Below are 15,899 nucleotides of genomic sequence, written 5' to 3'. Positions count from 1 at the left end.
CATGGGTAGTGTCCCACATCCTGTAGTGGCCCTGCGATGCTGGTAGCGCTCCTGAAGCATTGCATGGGGTCAGAAAAGAGCAATACTGTGCAGTGCCAAACCTTCACAGACACGGTGCCTTTTAGGACTGGTAGCAAACTCCTGGTACTGCTCAGTGCTACGAGTAAAATTTGGGAACAATGATTTGCTTTTAGTAAGATAGACTGCACAGCAGTTGTTCGCATGAATCGTTCAGACTAATTTCAGCAGGTTTATCTTAAGTACGCTCTTAGAAGTGGCTTTGCTTACAAAACGAGCTGTCTGTGGGGCTTGTGAAGAGGTCCAGCCTGGATTCACCCTTTGGGTTCAGCTTGGGAAACAGCCGAAAGATAAGAATTGGAAATACCTTGTGAACATCAGATGCATGGTTTCCTGTAATAAAAAGAGTATTGGGCTGTGATGCCCTCGGAGCAGGGGGAGCTACGCAGTGGGGTTTCGGCTGTTGTAATCCTAAACAACAGATCTCTTCAGCACATGCCTACCAAGGCATTTGAGGGTGTCAGTCTCTCCCACGTGAAAGTTGGGCCACCTGCAGCTATGGAAAAAGCTGTAGATGAAGCAGTGTTTAACTGAGCATGTACGGTACTGTACTCCTGATTTTGAGATATTTGGAAGGAGCAATTTCCATGTAGGCCAGCAGACAGTTATTTCGGAAATAGCTTCTTGTGTCAAAAACTTGATGGGAGCTTTTATGCCCTGCAAGACTTTGTGTGTCAGTGAGGAACATACTGGGGGGGTGGGGGGCAAATGTCATCTACTATAGGGTTTATTTCTTCCCTTAACAGGCTCCGATCAAACATGCACAAGGAAAGGACGTTTCGGCAATTTGTACCTAGATAAAATATCCTTGTGTGGTTAATGGTCTCATCTGAGATCCAGGGTCTCTTTCATTTTGGATTTTTTAATTGATTATTCATACATTAAAGTTGCTTAGAATATGCCGTATTCAACAAGTAATACTTTCTTTGACTCTTTCCATTTCAACTGATTAGCTTATCTGTTAACAGCATAACTTTTTTTTTTGGCTCAGTCATGAGAATGGCAGTGGTTTAGAATAGATTTTTGTTGCAATACCAGAACAAAACAGCAATTTAAATACTGTGGCTATTAGACCTTTTAAAATTAGGCATCCTAATTAACAGAGCTAAACATGACTTAATTACTTAATGTAATTAACAGAATACCTATTACCTTTTTAGTTGCTAGGCTAAAAGGTTTTTAGCCGAGTACAAGCTTTTGCTGTGCATGATGACCCTTTAAAGGCTTTTGGGACTCTATCCAGCTGGCAGCTTGGCATTGCTGAACAGATGTGGCTGGTCTCTGGAGAGTAGATCCGTACTGCTAGCTTTATTAATTCCTGACACTCGTATTGATCTGTGGGTCCAAACAAAAGTAAAGAGTCTCATGTGGAAGTGGCATAATGCGCGAGTTCCTGTTGGTCTCTTCCTGATATGCTCAGGATATATTTTGGTAGGTCTAATATTAGTCTTAGCAGCTCTTATTTGTTGTTTGTGCATGTGCATGTTTTACTGTTTCTTGGCTTCATGTTCTGTTCTTGGTGATTCATAGAGCATCAAAATGCACAGAAACCATGTTCTCAGCACTTTGGAAGACCTCTCCAGATAATTCTGAGCACTGCTTGTTCACGGGAAGCAAGTGGGCGTGCTGGAGGAGCATTCAAGTTTCCTGAAAGTGCTCATGATTACTGAGGAACTGCTTTGCAGCTCTTCTGAGAAGAGAGTTCTTCACTTCTTCCAAATATTATTTGATAATTAAAATCTTGAGACTGGGAGGAAGTACGTTTTCCTGTAATAAAGACAGACGATGTTGAAAAAGCAATTGAAAATTTGTGCTGATGGACTGGAGTTTGATTTCTCATGGAATCTAATTTATATCCGCAAAAGGCGAGCTGTAGTAAATTTGGATTAGTATGACAATAAACTCGAATCGCAAGTGACAGATTTTTCTCTTAGTCTGGGCATGAGTTATAGTCAAATGTTCTCTCTATGGGAAGTCGTGGGCCACCCATTAATGTAGTATTATCAAAGTACTAAATTGAAGAGTTTTTTTTTAAATGCTTATCAAATTTAAGAGGAAACTTGAAATGGTTTAGGAGTTTATGAAAAAGAACAGTATGACCAGAAGTTGGCATGTTGGAGACACTGGTCACAGGCAGTTGCAGATGGAGTTCTGAAGGTTATCAGTGGAGGATGCCAGTAGGCTACGAGTTTCCCTCTTCAACCACACTCTGGCACAAATAAACACGCTAATTGCTGCCACAAAGGTGCTGCACTAATGCACATTACTGACCTCATCCCAAGAAATGTACAGCACTAGCCAATTTCTGATATAATTTGGGGAAAACATTTGTTTAAATACTTACTGAAAACAGATGTTTGTGATGTTTTTGTGGGTATGTTAAATTCTTTAAAAAAAAATAAAAATCCAAAACTGTAATTAGAATAGCTGATTGTTTATACCTTTCCAATCCTTGGGCTCTAAGGCTGTGCTTTGATAATTTCTCCAAGGGAAGCACTTGCTGGTCAGAAAGTGGATTCAGATTGAGACCACCCAATAGTCACTGAATAACAGTCATGGCAATATGTATGTTTTCATTTAGTATAAACATTTTGAACTTAATGACTTCCTGTTTCTAAGGATGAGAATAATCTTGCTTAAAAAAGGAGGAGGGGGAATATTAAAACAGGAAACTTGAGTACATGACTGCACTTTGCTAGTAAGCCTATAGGATGGTGCAAACTCAGGAGAAAGTTTGTGAGATGTTATGATATTACAAGTTGCAATCCCTAAGGTGTTTGTCAAGCAGTTACGGTTGTTTTCATACAAAGACCCAAACTTGTGCGTTTTGCTGAACAGAAATGGAGCATGCAACAAGAGCTTGTTGGATGGAACAGCAAATGAGGAGGGAGCGGATGGCCAGGAGGACAGTGAGGGGAGAATACGGATGGTGTGTTAAGCAGCATCTTGACTTAATAAAATGTTACACTGGATAGGATTTCTGTTTAACTAGGTAACAAGTCTCTGTGTACATTTCCAAACCCATTCTGAATAGGCAAACAGAATAGGCAAATACTACTATAAAAGAGTAAAAAGAAAAGCTCATATAAAACCTCAAGATTAGACTTCAATCATTAAAACATTCAATAGTTGGACTCAATTTGAAGATGTCAATTAATTCTATCCTACTTTTGCTCTCTTTTCTAACTGAATTTGATGTACAAGTTCTCAATGTGGCAGTGTTGTGGAAGCTGCATATAAAAATGACTATTTATTTTGTTTCTTGAGTTTAGCAGTTTTAGCAGTGGAAGCAAGTGAGTTGCAAAGATCAGTAAGGGCTTGTGTAAATTGAGTGAGGTGTACATACTCAGGAAATCTTACACTTCTGTAGTACTGTTTTATTTTAGACCTGGACTTGGATTAATTCTGCTGGCCTTCAACATATATCTCGTGCAGTCTTGCATCACCACTTTATGTAGCGCTCTGTTTGATCAGCACATGTTTTCTTCCCTTTTTATAAGTAACTTTTGCTGAAGGAATCAAAGTGTGTACAATAAATGCCCTTAGCCAGAGCGGAGGATCTTGTTAGAAAGGCAGCTATTGAGAGGTGAGGAGGGGAGTGGCATGGTTTGATTTGACTTTGCAAGAGGTGGGAGGGGGGAATCAAAACCAAATGAGGTCTCATCCTTCCTTTCTTGAGGGAGGAACATATAAAAGTAAATAGCATCCTTTTTGCCTAGCAATAATTTACATTTGTACTGTTTTAACTGTACAGTTGAGTATCATTTCAACTTACGGTTTTGAAGGAGGAAAAACAATCCCCTCCCAAAAGGGCTTTGCTATAAGTGTGCTGGAGGAGCCTGTGAAAGTGAGTCAGTTTGACTAAGTTGCAAATAATGTTCTGTCTCAACTGAGAAAAAAGAAAAAAACCCTCGATTTCTGAAGGGGAAAGAAAGGTTAACTGGTCATGTTCTTATATGCTGATAACTTCTATTTCTGAGAGAGCTTGACCTGTGTATTGTGAAATGAAGTCTCTTCCAAAGTTGAAACGTAAGAATTTCCTTTTGCTTTTGGTGGCGAAATAAGTTAAACTGAGCAATCTTTTGAAGCTTTGCACGGTCCAGGCATTTATCAAAGTAGGGATTTGTCTTCTGAATGTAAGTAAATTTGGGTATTGTTCTTGTTTACATCTTCTGTAAACTGACTGTAACACTTATGTATAGTTTTAATGGTCCTGGGTTTTTTTTTATTTTCCCCTTTGGAAAACTGGAATCCCTATGGTGAATGACAAACAAGGATTGCATCAATAAACTTTGTTATAGTAGCTATTGCAGCAATATCTGACAGGATCTGTCTTTTGTCTCAATGTGGTGATCCAACCAGGCAAAAATGTGCAGCGGCAGTATTTTCATTGGGCTGACCCCTAAATCTATTCCAGTTATCTATCATGTAAGGAGTTGTGCATTTATTTTCCTGTATTGTTGTGGTTATAGAATTTCTTCATACTTCAAAACTAGTACAATCTCAAGATGAAATTTAGTATCTTGTGTTTTACCTGTAAGTGGCAAAAGGTCTTAGAAAGTAAAGCTGGGGGGGGGGGAAGGGAAGACTGCTGTGCTGTAGAGCAGATAGACATTCTTGTTGCATTTATGCCTGAAATAGCTACTGTCATCATGTAGCCACTGAAATTCTTTATTTGTTCTTTTCCAATTGATAGCCTAAATTTCTTGAGTTGTGGAACTGTCTTATTAAAAGCCTAATCTCCCCTTAATAACATTGTCTTGAAATGTGTTTTAGCACATGCTGAAATTTGGCTTTATAGCATGGGCAGTGGTATAAGGAATTTCTCTAGTACCAGGCACGAAAAGGACAGCAGTGGTGCCTGCTGCCTCCCTGGCATGTGTAACCCAGGCTCTCTCATCTACTTCTACCTGTTCAGTTTTAGCCCTTCCTTTCACATGTCTCTCGATTTCTGCGTGGTTTACTTGCTGTGTAAGAAAAGCATAGTCTGAAATGAAGAAAATCCTACCTGCTAAACATGCCTGGAGTGCATGTTAGGTACTCATTTCCATGGCAGGCATTCGGAGGTTAGTTACTTGCTGTGGGTATGCCTTTCTTCCTCTCTCCAAAGTGGTAAGTGCCCCTCAGCACAGGAATTTTTGAGTATAGCCTTCCTTTATGGACATCTTGAATACAAAAACAATAACGCTTTGCTTGAATGACAATAATGCTGTAAACAAAGTATTGTTGCTTCTCGTGTTTTTAGCAAGGCAATAAGCTGCAGCATTCTTCTGTTTGGGGAAATACGATTATTCATCTCTACGGGAATATCTCACAGGGTACGTTTTGTAAGGAAAGGCTTTGAAACTCAACAGGAAAAAAATGCTAAATATATATATCCCATTGAATACAGAATGGTGTCTTAAAGAAGCGTGTTCTTGCTAAAGATGAGATCAAAGTTATTTGACGTTTCCACATTGTGTTTACAGCTAAAACCATCATTCTGATTTGCATTCAGAGTGATGCATTTGACAGGCCATTATCTGGATTATTCAATGTGTATAATTAGACATTTACTTTCTTTTCCTTTCAGAGTATCTGTGCAGGGGTTTAAAAATTTGAAGTAATAATGATCTGTGCACTTTCATACAGCATTTGCATAATTAATTTGGGAGGTTGGTCAGAAGGATTTATTTTGAAGCTTTTGTGCCTAAAATAGGTTCCATTGATTTATAGATAGAGATGAGTATTGACGTGCATTCTGCAGTGGAATAGCATAGTGAAATAATATCCTGGCCTGTGGTAACGTATTCGGGATTTCAGGCCTGGGCTGTTATCTCTGGGCTGCTGGCCTTCAGGCAAACGCTTTTGGAAGTAGGTTCTTAACGCTGATGTTTCAAGGCGCGTTGGTGTTTTTCTTTTGAAAAGTGGACAGCAGAGCAAAAAGAATTGTCCCTGCCCAAACCAACGCAACATGTACGCAAACCGAGGAGCATTCTCTCTGAAGCTGAAGTTAGCCTCACTTGAACACCTGTATTGAAATTGCTTTAGAAAGATTTTATTTTCAATTCACAGTCTAGTTTTTATTGAATGTAAAGGAGACCTGGATTTATTTTGAAATGTGAATTTAAGCTAACTTTTTTCTTTAAAACCCTGTGTATACCCAGAGAGAAACTGCCTGCTGTGTCGTGAGAATGATGAATAACAAGGCTTGTTTTGCCTCTTGCAGACACATACACATGTGCAACCTTCATTGCTAAGCAGTAGGTTATGTGGCTGATTGGTAAAAGGAATGTTTCATTTCAAAGTTTCAGAAGTGCACCATGTACCTCTGAAGTTTTATATTCTCCAAAGAATTCTGATTATTTTGGCCTGGAGGACTGCATCGCATGGAGTTCCCTGGCGTAGCTGCCCTTTGGGTCTGTCTGCGTCCCTAGTGCGATCCCTGCATGTGGGGCGCAGCATGGGCTGGGGAGAGCGTATGAAACAGCCCTGTGCCATCAGCCCTGCTGGTGGGAGGCTTGGGGGGACCCTCTCTGAAGTCCAGTACTGATTGTGGCAGGGAAGCCTGCTGGGGTTCATGGTGTGGAAACCCCTCCTGAAAATCGGCACCTTTTAACTGGCCCTCTTTGAGTTCTTGGAAAGAAAGAAATGTTTGCTGCTTCACTGGTTAAAAATTTGTTTTCCCTCTGAAAGAGAAACCATGAGATGTGGGCAGTCAGATTTTTAAAAAGTCATAGGGGAACCGCGGCACGCATGAACAAGCAGACTTTATTAAGTGCCAACTGTATTATAGATTATTTTTAGTGTCTCTTCCTACACTGTTCTTCAGAGGAGTAGGCTGGTACTGGTGGTGAGTGGGTGTGTATCCTGCTTACACCTCTGTGCTCTCCCTCCTCGAATAGATGGGTGTGCCTCTCTGGTGAGGTTCCTAATTAAGTTGCTAGTTAGGGATGCTCAAGATTCAGTTCCTTAATTGGTTTGGAGGGTTTGCTTCATGCGCCTTTTGCAGCTGATGCTGCGTTTGCTACAGAAGGACCACAAACCCAGAAATTTTGTTCCTTCAGATTCTGCCCTGTTTCCTTAGAAACTAATTTCATACTGTAGCTGCAGACTGAGAATCAAGTCACTTCACGTTCTCTCTGTTAGAAACATGTAAAATCAAATTGATACAGACTAGGTGCAAATATATTGGTCCTCTCTTCTTTGCAGATTCTTCTCTTCTCTGCAGTGAATCTTCTGTTACTGATCATTTTCCAACTCAGATGCTTTAGAGAGCAGAGCCCATTACGCTGTGATTGCTATTCCTTTGATTAAGCTGTGAGGACTCGTCATTGCTGGAAGTAAAACTTATTTTTAGTAGCTTGCATGAAACGTTCAGCTTGTGTCTCAAGAAGAGGAAGTTGCCTAATTGATTATTGTCCATGTCTTCACTTCTAAAAGAAAAAAATATTATAAATTCTGGGGAAAATTTGAACAGCTTGAAATCACATGGGGGGGGGGGGGGGGGAAGTCCTTGCTAGTGGAGGTATTGCTCAACTGGTAACAGATCTCCTGGGGTTGTTTTTCTGATAAATAATTTGGCAATGCTTCCCTGGAAGCAGAGTTGTGTTGCATCTTCACTATGTTTAAGCTAATTTTAATGACAAAATGTGTTTATTCATATTGATGGTCCTTTGTGGGTTTTGGAGATGAGGAGGCAAAAAACGGGGAAGGGATAATGTTGCATCAGCCAGGAAACTGGCAACTACAAGTGCAAGGAAGCAGAACGTTTGGTTTTGTTAGCGTTGCGTGAAGTCCTCATTTCATAGGTGTGGAAGAGGTAAATGTTGGCAAGGGAAGTGTTTCTGCCCTGGCTTTGTCCCCTTAATTATTCTGGTCCAAGCATTTGTTGTGGCCACAGAGCTTTATGCAAAATCTGTTTTGCATTATTTTATATGTGGTGGTATTTGGGTGAGTTATTTCAGTAGTTAGTTTCTCATCTGGTCATGTTCAATTACATTTTTAATTCATGTTTATCTCTATACTGTGTATTTCCTACTCAAATGAATTTACTGCGGTTGTGGTATGCAGCCCCCTGCGCATCTGTGATTGAACTTCTACTCCTTGGTATTCCAGAAGAGTTGTTGAAGAAACAAGAAGATACTTGACGTGATCATTAAAAATCATTACACCTCTGAAGGGTCACTTCTTTGAATTAAATTCAGAGGTTTAACCTGAAAATAAGCAACAGCTGGCAGCTCTCTGTAAGCAATCATCCCTCTAGAAAGGTATTTTTCTTCTAATGCCTGTTTTCTAATTTATGTTGCAGTATAGTTCTACATTGGCATTTTTCCTTTATCACAGGTATTAAATTATCTCATTAAATTGAATTAAATTTTGAAATAAATCAGATGTTTGGGTCAAGCATCACAAAGAATCAGGAACCTTCAATTCCTAATTATAAGGTTAGCTGCATGTCATGCGTTGCTCATTGCTTTCATTAATTTTCTCTGTAACAAAAGGGCCAGTCTGGCTTTCATTGAAACTTGGTACAGATTTCTGGTGCATGTCAAGTGGAGTAGAATAAAGCTGCAAAATAGCTTTTAATGATAAGCTATAGTTGACTACCTTTGATCGAAAGAGATAGTGTGCCTTGAAAAATAGGGTTACAAAATGCACTAAAAGGGAAGCATTATACAGCAGCTCAGATAAAACCAGATAAAAGTAGATGGATTTTAAGAACATGTGGTTGAAAGTAAAAACCAGTTTGAGGTAGTTGCTTGTCTTCTGCAGTTTGCGCTTTTTCTGCAAGTCTTCCTCAGCACATTTGTATCCTCAGTGTTGGGAGGGGGGTCGCAGCATGGATGTTTTGATGAAAAATGGAGGAATAGAGATGCAGTAGTCATGTGCTAGGAGTGAGCTACCATGGGGAGGGATACCATCAAAATGGGTACGACTTCAAAAATAAATGTTTTTCTATGTTCCTTTTAAAATTTGTCTCTGATCTTAGTTTGGCAATAGTTCATTTTATTGGCAAAACTGTCACTTTTACTGTCTAAATAAACACTTTGGTACAATTGCTACTGTCCTAATCCATCATACTTGAACTTCTGTGCTGTTTTTAAGGGCTTTTGTGAAAAGAAGGTGAAAACTGAGATGAAAGATAGTAATTTCTCTTTTTTTCTTTTTTTTCTTTTTTTTTTTTTTTTTTTAAAAAAGCAGCACTAGAAAATGGTAAATGAAGTTGTATGACCTCAGTAGAGCTCACAAGGCAGATTGTGCGAGCTCCCCAGAGGGCACAGTAATTTTTTTGAGAAAACAAGAACTTAGAAAATAACTGTGCAGACAAGACGGGAAGATAGTAAGGGGATTTTCTTTGTTCATGAACAAATTTAACTTTCTTCTTAGTAAAGTAAATACAGTCCAGATGGCTGGAAAGTACAAGATGCTCCCAGGGGTTAGGGTGGAGGTTGGATGAATTAAGCTTTGTAGAAGTCAAAAGTGAACAAGTGAGATACAGAGTTTAAAAAAAAAAAAAAAAAAAAAATCATGTGTAGTTGGTTTCTATTCTTTCTCAGGTTTGGGAGCTGGATTGAGCCGTTCATGAGAGTGATTAAATTAAAGAATATAAAGAGGCAAAGTTTCTGTTTGTAATATCAGAATAAAGTAAGAAGAATACTGATGAAAACCTGTTTTTCTTTCACCAACAGAGTTGGTCAGTTTGTAAACAAATCATAATCTTAACTTCCACATACAGCTTGTTTCAATAAATAAGGGGTTTGGTACTCTTGTAGCTGAAGAAAAATATTTTAAGATCTGTATGTGCACTGATCATTATTAGTTTTGCAGCAATAGTGGCATCATGAATCCAGCTCTGGCTTTATCCATAAATTAATAGTGGAAGAAAATAGTACCATACGCTTGAAGTTTATGTTGTGAAACGTCTTCTGATCATCCGTCGTCAGGCGCAGAGATTCCTTGTGGGAGGTTGTGCCGTGCCTTGATGCGACTGGGCCGATTCCCTCAATCGCTATTGGGAGTGTGGGGAAAGTCCTCTCCAGCCCCTCTGAACTTCAGCTGCAGGGCTTCCTTTTTATTTCCATTCTTCTCTTCTTATTTTTGGGCATGGTATGAGGCAAGTTTCGACAGCCTTGGGAAGAGATGCAGAATGCTGGTAACCTTGCTGGAAATGCTCAGAAGTAATGCTGCTGAAGTAGAATGTGAGTAACGCTTCAGCTTCATAGCTGAAAGAGAAAACTGTGCTAGAACAGGTGTAGAGGTGGTGTAGATTTGATGGCTTAGAAATAAAAACAACATAGTATTAAAGGAAAAGTTGAGATTAGAAAGGAATCAGTGGCTGCTCAGGTGGTCAAAGCATCCAGTTAGCAAGCATAACTTCTTGGTAAAAACATCCTGAATGGTCATTTTTTAGGAGCAGAGTGGCAAAGACAGCTTGCAGAAAAACATGCTGTGAAATGAAATGTAGTGTGAGAATGTGCTAGATCTTATTGTTACTTTATACAAAAAAAATATGGAAAGATTCCCTATGAAACTTGCCTTGCTTTTTATCCTTAGGCAGACCACTGTTGCTATACCAGTACTATAACTGCAACTATTTAAGTATATTTTTTTACATGTAAGTCTAATGAGAATGGTGTGTCAAATGTACATACCTGAGTGAGTTGGGAAGTTGGTCTTGTTTCCTCGTGTGAGTGATGGAGCCTGAGGGAGCAGAAGTCTTGCTCCCTGAAGCGCCCATTCCATTCATGAAGCTTTGATGCTGTAGTGGGTGTCTTGGGCAGAGTAGGAGGTGGATGGTCTGCATACAGCACCAAGAAGATGCTTCTAATTAGGAAGTTGAGGTGATTAAAAATGTAAAAATGTTCTCTTGTGGATGTCAGATTGAGAATAAAAAGGGCTAGATAGGTGCAGGGCTGTTTCCTAGTGGTAAACTAGTATATTTATGATTTATAGGAGGTTAGCCAAAGCAATGCTTATGGGCAATTCTCATACCAAGAGCACACATGGCAATGGAAGAGGAGGAGCGGGCCAAAGATGAAGTAGTGTAAGTGCAGGGGATGGTGCTGCAAACTAAATGCAGAAGTAGGAGCAAAGCATGAAAGGAGGGAGCCGCAAGGCGTGGAGGGTGGGATTTCTTACAGCCGTTAGCAGTCTTGGCATTTTTGAACGAGCATGTGTTGCTGAGGGTGGGATCCTGCAAACCGCTAGGTAGGAGTGGTTGGAGTGGATGGTTTCTGGTGAGAAGCTGAGAGCAACTTTTAAAATGCAGAGTGAGTATGACATGTTAGTAGGTGAAATCTGATGGCAGTAATGAGATTGTAGGAAAACCTAATGAGTTGGAGTTGACACTGAAAGACTGGTAGAAAATAAGAAAGAGTTTTCTTCTCGGGGACAAGAAGAAAGCAGGAAACCTGTGTTAAGACAAGGTGAGAAAGGAGCCATACCGGTCTTTCACATTTCGTTTTCTTTTTAAAAAGGAATGTAAGGTTTTGTTGTGTGTGTTTTTGTTTTGTTTTGTTTTTTTTTCTTACAGTAGAGATTTAAAATCTGAAGAGTCTGAATACCGGAATATATGTGGAGTGTGGCAAAAAAAGTAAAGGGGGGAAAAAGATTAGGATGCAAGTTCAGGGGCATTAAATAGCAGCTGGGAAATGCTAGATGGTTTTTTGTTCACAATTACCCAAACCTTGGACAGAGCTTGAAAATTATTTTGCTTAAATGTATTGTGTGTAGCTGTAACATGTGCTTTTTCATTTTTCATAATGAAGGCTAAAGGAGCACTGTCCGCCTCCCCTTGACAGGCTTTTTGAAGCCACAGTTAGCACTTGTATTTTGTCTGGCTTGAAGTACTGTCACTGAAAGAGATGCAATATATTAACAAATATGAATGAATACAGCTTGACTAATGCCGATCTCAGTAGGGACTTCACCTCGTTTTAAGGGGGCGAGGGGAGCAGAAGTATGTAATGCTGAAATTATTTTCCTGAGGCCAGTTGGGATGCCTGTTGCTGAACTGTACCTGACATCTGGATCCTTAAGGCCATTCAGATGATTTCTGAAGCTGCCGTTTCCCACTGCTTGGACTGTATTATGTGAAAAATTAATAATGCAGTACTTAAAATACCCTACCTGAAAATATTTTTACAGTCTCGCTGGGAAACAGTTAGTAATTAGAGTAGATACCAGACAGCAGCTATATTCTTGGCAACACTGAATTGTTGAGCATTGAGCCTTTAGTAGTGGGATTTATCAAATGACAAAGGTAAGTGTGAATTCATTTTCATATGTATTTAGTTCAGCCAGAAGTCCTAATTAAAGCTTTTCAGATATTCTTTAATAGCTTTGATTTGTAACGTTTTTCTAAAATCAATCTCTGCTTCCTTATCAACACCAAAGCTTCCACTGATTGTAGTGCCAATTCAACTTGAGTTTGAATGTTACGTGGACTCTACCCAGTAGTTTCTTGCCATTCTGAACATGCATCTTGGTGCAGCGACTGTAGGAAAAAATAAAAGTGAACTGTGCATTTTAATGAAAACCAGCAAGTCGTTTCTTGCGTAGCTTGATATTACTATGTTCTAATTGTGGAAATATGTGGTGTTCTCGAACTACTGCCTTGCCTAACAGTCTGCAGAGTTTGGGTAGTTCTCTGTAGCATCACCAGTAAGATTAAGTTGAAAAGCTTTTGGTGGTTGTTTTTCTCTAGCACGCTGACAGTAGTAAAAATAAAAACTAGTTTCTCAGTAGTCTTCTAAATCTCAGCACAGACTTTGGCGTATCAGCTGATGTGTTTTTTTGGTTATCTACTTAAGATAATAACTGGAAAAATCATTTTTGCTGTACTATCTGTAATTAAACCAAGCTGCTTCTTTATATAATTTATGTTTAGATCTTCAGCATCATCTAAAAAGGAGGGGAGGGGTCGGGTCATATATTTGTAACTTTAGAAAAGTTGAATTCTCCAAGACCAAGAGTGTGCTGTGACAAAAGGTCAGCGCTTTGAGAGTTCATGTGCATCTCTTTGAAAGAAAAGATCAAGAGCTGCAGTAGTTCAAATAAAGCCTAGCTTGAAATTTTTAGCTTCCTGTTCAGTAGCTCCTGGCAAATGGTTTTGTATGTGAAAATATTATGGGAGACTTGCAATGGCTATTTTATCATTTATCATCTCGGAAGATTAAAGTACAGTATAGACACGTTTCGTTTATGATCATGACCTCTTCCTCCATGGTGCCTTGGGATGACTTTGTTGTCAAAGCCTTGTGGCCCTGTTTGTCTGCACATGGGACACCAGAGCCATATCCCATTCTCCTTTTCGAAGAGCATGGAGGATTTTTCCATGTTCCCTCCTAAAAGGGGAATTCCAAAATTTGAAGTCTTGTAATTGTAAGTGTGGTTTCCTTGACTACCAGGGTAATAATCCCTCTGCCGTAGATTAGGAACACCCTCCCACACAAGCAAATTCTTTTAATGTCTCTATCCGAAGTTAAGACATTTGTCTGTCTTCTCTACCATCCAAAATTCTTGACTTGTTTGGCACACTAACCCCATAAAGCTTTGTCTTTTATGGGGTTTGTTTGTTTTGATTTTTCCTTCTGAAAACAATTTGGTCTTTGTAGCACATTTTAGTTTTGTTCTGTTTTTATGACTTGTTCCCCTTGCTTTCCTTCAGCTGCAATGGAGAGAATCAAGTACAGTTGTAGCCCTGATTAAAATCTTGGCTTAATTGAGTTGCAAATTTGCAATGACAGATCCTTGTCAGGGTGCCGATGATTAGTACCTTTTAGTATTCCTGGTGCCTTCCTGAATTCTGATGATACTCTCTGTTTTTACCCTTGCTTATGTTTATTTCTTCTCTTTTTCTCTCTTTGCAGCATGAAGCTCGGCACAGGGTGTAAATTGCTTTCTCTGTGATAGTGACTTGTTAATTAGCTGTCAAGAAAATTAAGTCTCTTTGTAAGGCATGTCTTGCCTTTCCCTTGGGGTATCTCTGATACTTGGTCTCCTCATACAAGGTCTGAAGGCTGGTAGACCATGAGTGCTAAGAGTGCCATTGCCCATACCGATACACTGACATTTCCAGCTTCCTTTGGGGGAATTCGTAGTGTCAGTTGTCATTACTCAAAAAGTAATCTGAAACAGAGGAGTTGGGGAGGAAATCTATTCATTAGACTAAGATGGGTGATATTGTATAAGGTGCAAGGGGTATACTACCAGTAGTACTGCTTTTTCTTCCACTTGGCACGTTGAGTAACAACCCATGTTTTCGTGCCAGTGCTCCTCCCTGGTGTTGCCTGTCTTACTGTCAGGGAACACTGCAGGACTGAGGCTTTTTACTATATACTGAGTTATGGTTGGGGGTAGGGGTCTGTTTCTGGTTGATAGGGATGCTAACAGTATTCTGGGAAAATAAAACAAATAAGTAGAAATCGCAGTAGAAAAATAAATTTTTGATTAGACAAAGATGCTCAATAATTAAACATAAGTTCTCTCTCTAACCCTCAGGAATCCTTGTAAAGCCTCTCAGGTGCTGAGTTTTAGTAAAGATATCTTGTGGCCCTGGTACAACACTTCTGTATCCTATTATATCATCTATTTTGTATGCTGAGCACTGAGAGTGGAGAAGATGGAAACATGGTTAGATTGTCAGTTGTTTCCAATGAAGAAATCTCTGTTTGGTGGAACTGTTTGCATTCCTGTGGTCAGTGGTATAAGGAAATACCATGTTATGAAAAATTCCCAATTGTTTCCTTAAGGGCTCTTCAAGTTGCACAATCTTTTGATTGTTTTGTTTGTTAAAAAAAAAGAAATTAGTTACCAGCTCTTCAGTTTGGAACTCAAAATTCTTTTAAATATTTACTAGGACTTTGCTTTTTATACTCAAGGTTTGGATTCAAACCAGCAGTGTATTTTCCTAATATACGCTGATCAGCCATTATAATATGAGTAGTTGAAGATTATATTTTCATTCCAGGAGGTGTTTCTTTGGGATATCCCATTAGTTTGTTGACTATCCGTCATTGTGATTACTCATAATTTCTGGATGCAGCTCTAATCTGTTGCTCCTCTGAGTGGAGGAGACCTAGCTCTCAAATAACCAAGTGGCTTTTGTGCTTTAATTCTCAAGAAGAGAAATGATATCTCTGACACACAAATCCTTTTGTCCTACAGGCAGAAGCCCTTGTTTAATGTTTAATTTGTACTTGTATTTTCAATATCTTGTTAGGATTTGTGTAATATGTCTGATTTCTGACATAGGCATTAATTCAGATGTATTTCAAATTTTTTTGAAGCTGCTGATATTCAATATTTGTCTTACTGCTGTCATATCTTAAATCCATCTCTCTTCCTAATTTATTCATCCAAGAATGTCTTTCAGTTATTATTTTTCCTGATCTGAGAGCTGGCTTTGAGTTGGTTCTTTACTGTGTGACTGTTATTCCTTTTCAGATTTTCTTTTTCCCATTCTCGATATGATCTGCATCCATTGTTACTGGATGTATAATTTTATTTTGGCCATAGAGGCATTTAATTAATGAATAAGAGCTGAGAGTATGGCCCAAACAATGCTAAGCACAGTGAAGACAACTGCTGGCCAGTGCCTACGTCAGAGTTTCGTGCCCACACTCAAGAGATGGGTAGAGTGGGATGAAAAGACCCTGATGGATTAAGCAGAGTGAATTAGGACATGACACCAAATGTTATAGTAGTTTCACAATGGTCAAGGTTTTTTTGTTTTTTTAATAATGAGAATTTTAAATTGGGGAGGGAGGAAGAGCTTGTGAGAGTGCATTGAGCAATACTAGGGAGAAGGGATGTGAAGAAGAAGAAAGGCATTGTAG

The 15,899-nt window shown here is 39.2% G+C and overlaps 1 protein-coding gene across 4 annotated transcripts in view; it reads left to right on the top strand.

Annotated features, from left to right (window-relative positions):
* The window catches only part of ADD3 (adducin 3), a 101,648-nt gene that overhangs the window by 17,110 nt on the left and 68,639 nt on the right, over positions 1-15,899 (top strand). The window contains exon 1 of one of the 4 annotated variants that reach the window (XM_082310550.1): positions 4,176-4,214. The exons of the other annotated variants lie outside the window; for them this stretch is intronic. The gene's annotated coding sequence lies outside the window, so the exon portion shown is untranslated. Of the gene's footprint in view, positions 1-4,175; positions 4,215-15,899 lie in introns of those variants that run through there. 4 annotated transcript variants of the gene reach the window in all.

The sequence above is a fragment of the Platalea leucorodia genome (genome assembly GCF_965183815.1).
Source record: "Platalea leucorodia genome assembly, chromosome: 4".
Classification (NCBI taxonomy): Eukaryota; Metazoa; Chordata; class Aves; order Pelecaniformes; family Threskiornithidae; genus Platalea; species Platalea leucorodia.
The sequence above is the reverse complement of the archived record's forward strand: the minus strand, read 5'-3'. Positions and strand labels throughout refer to the sequence as shown.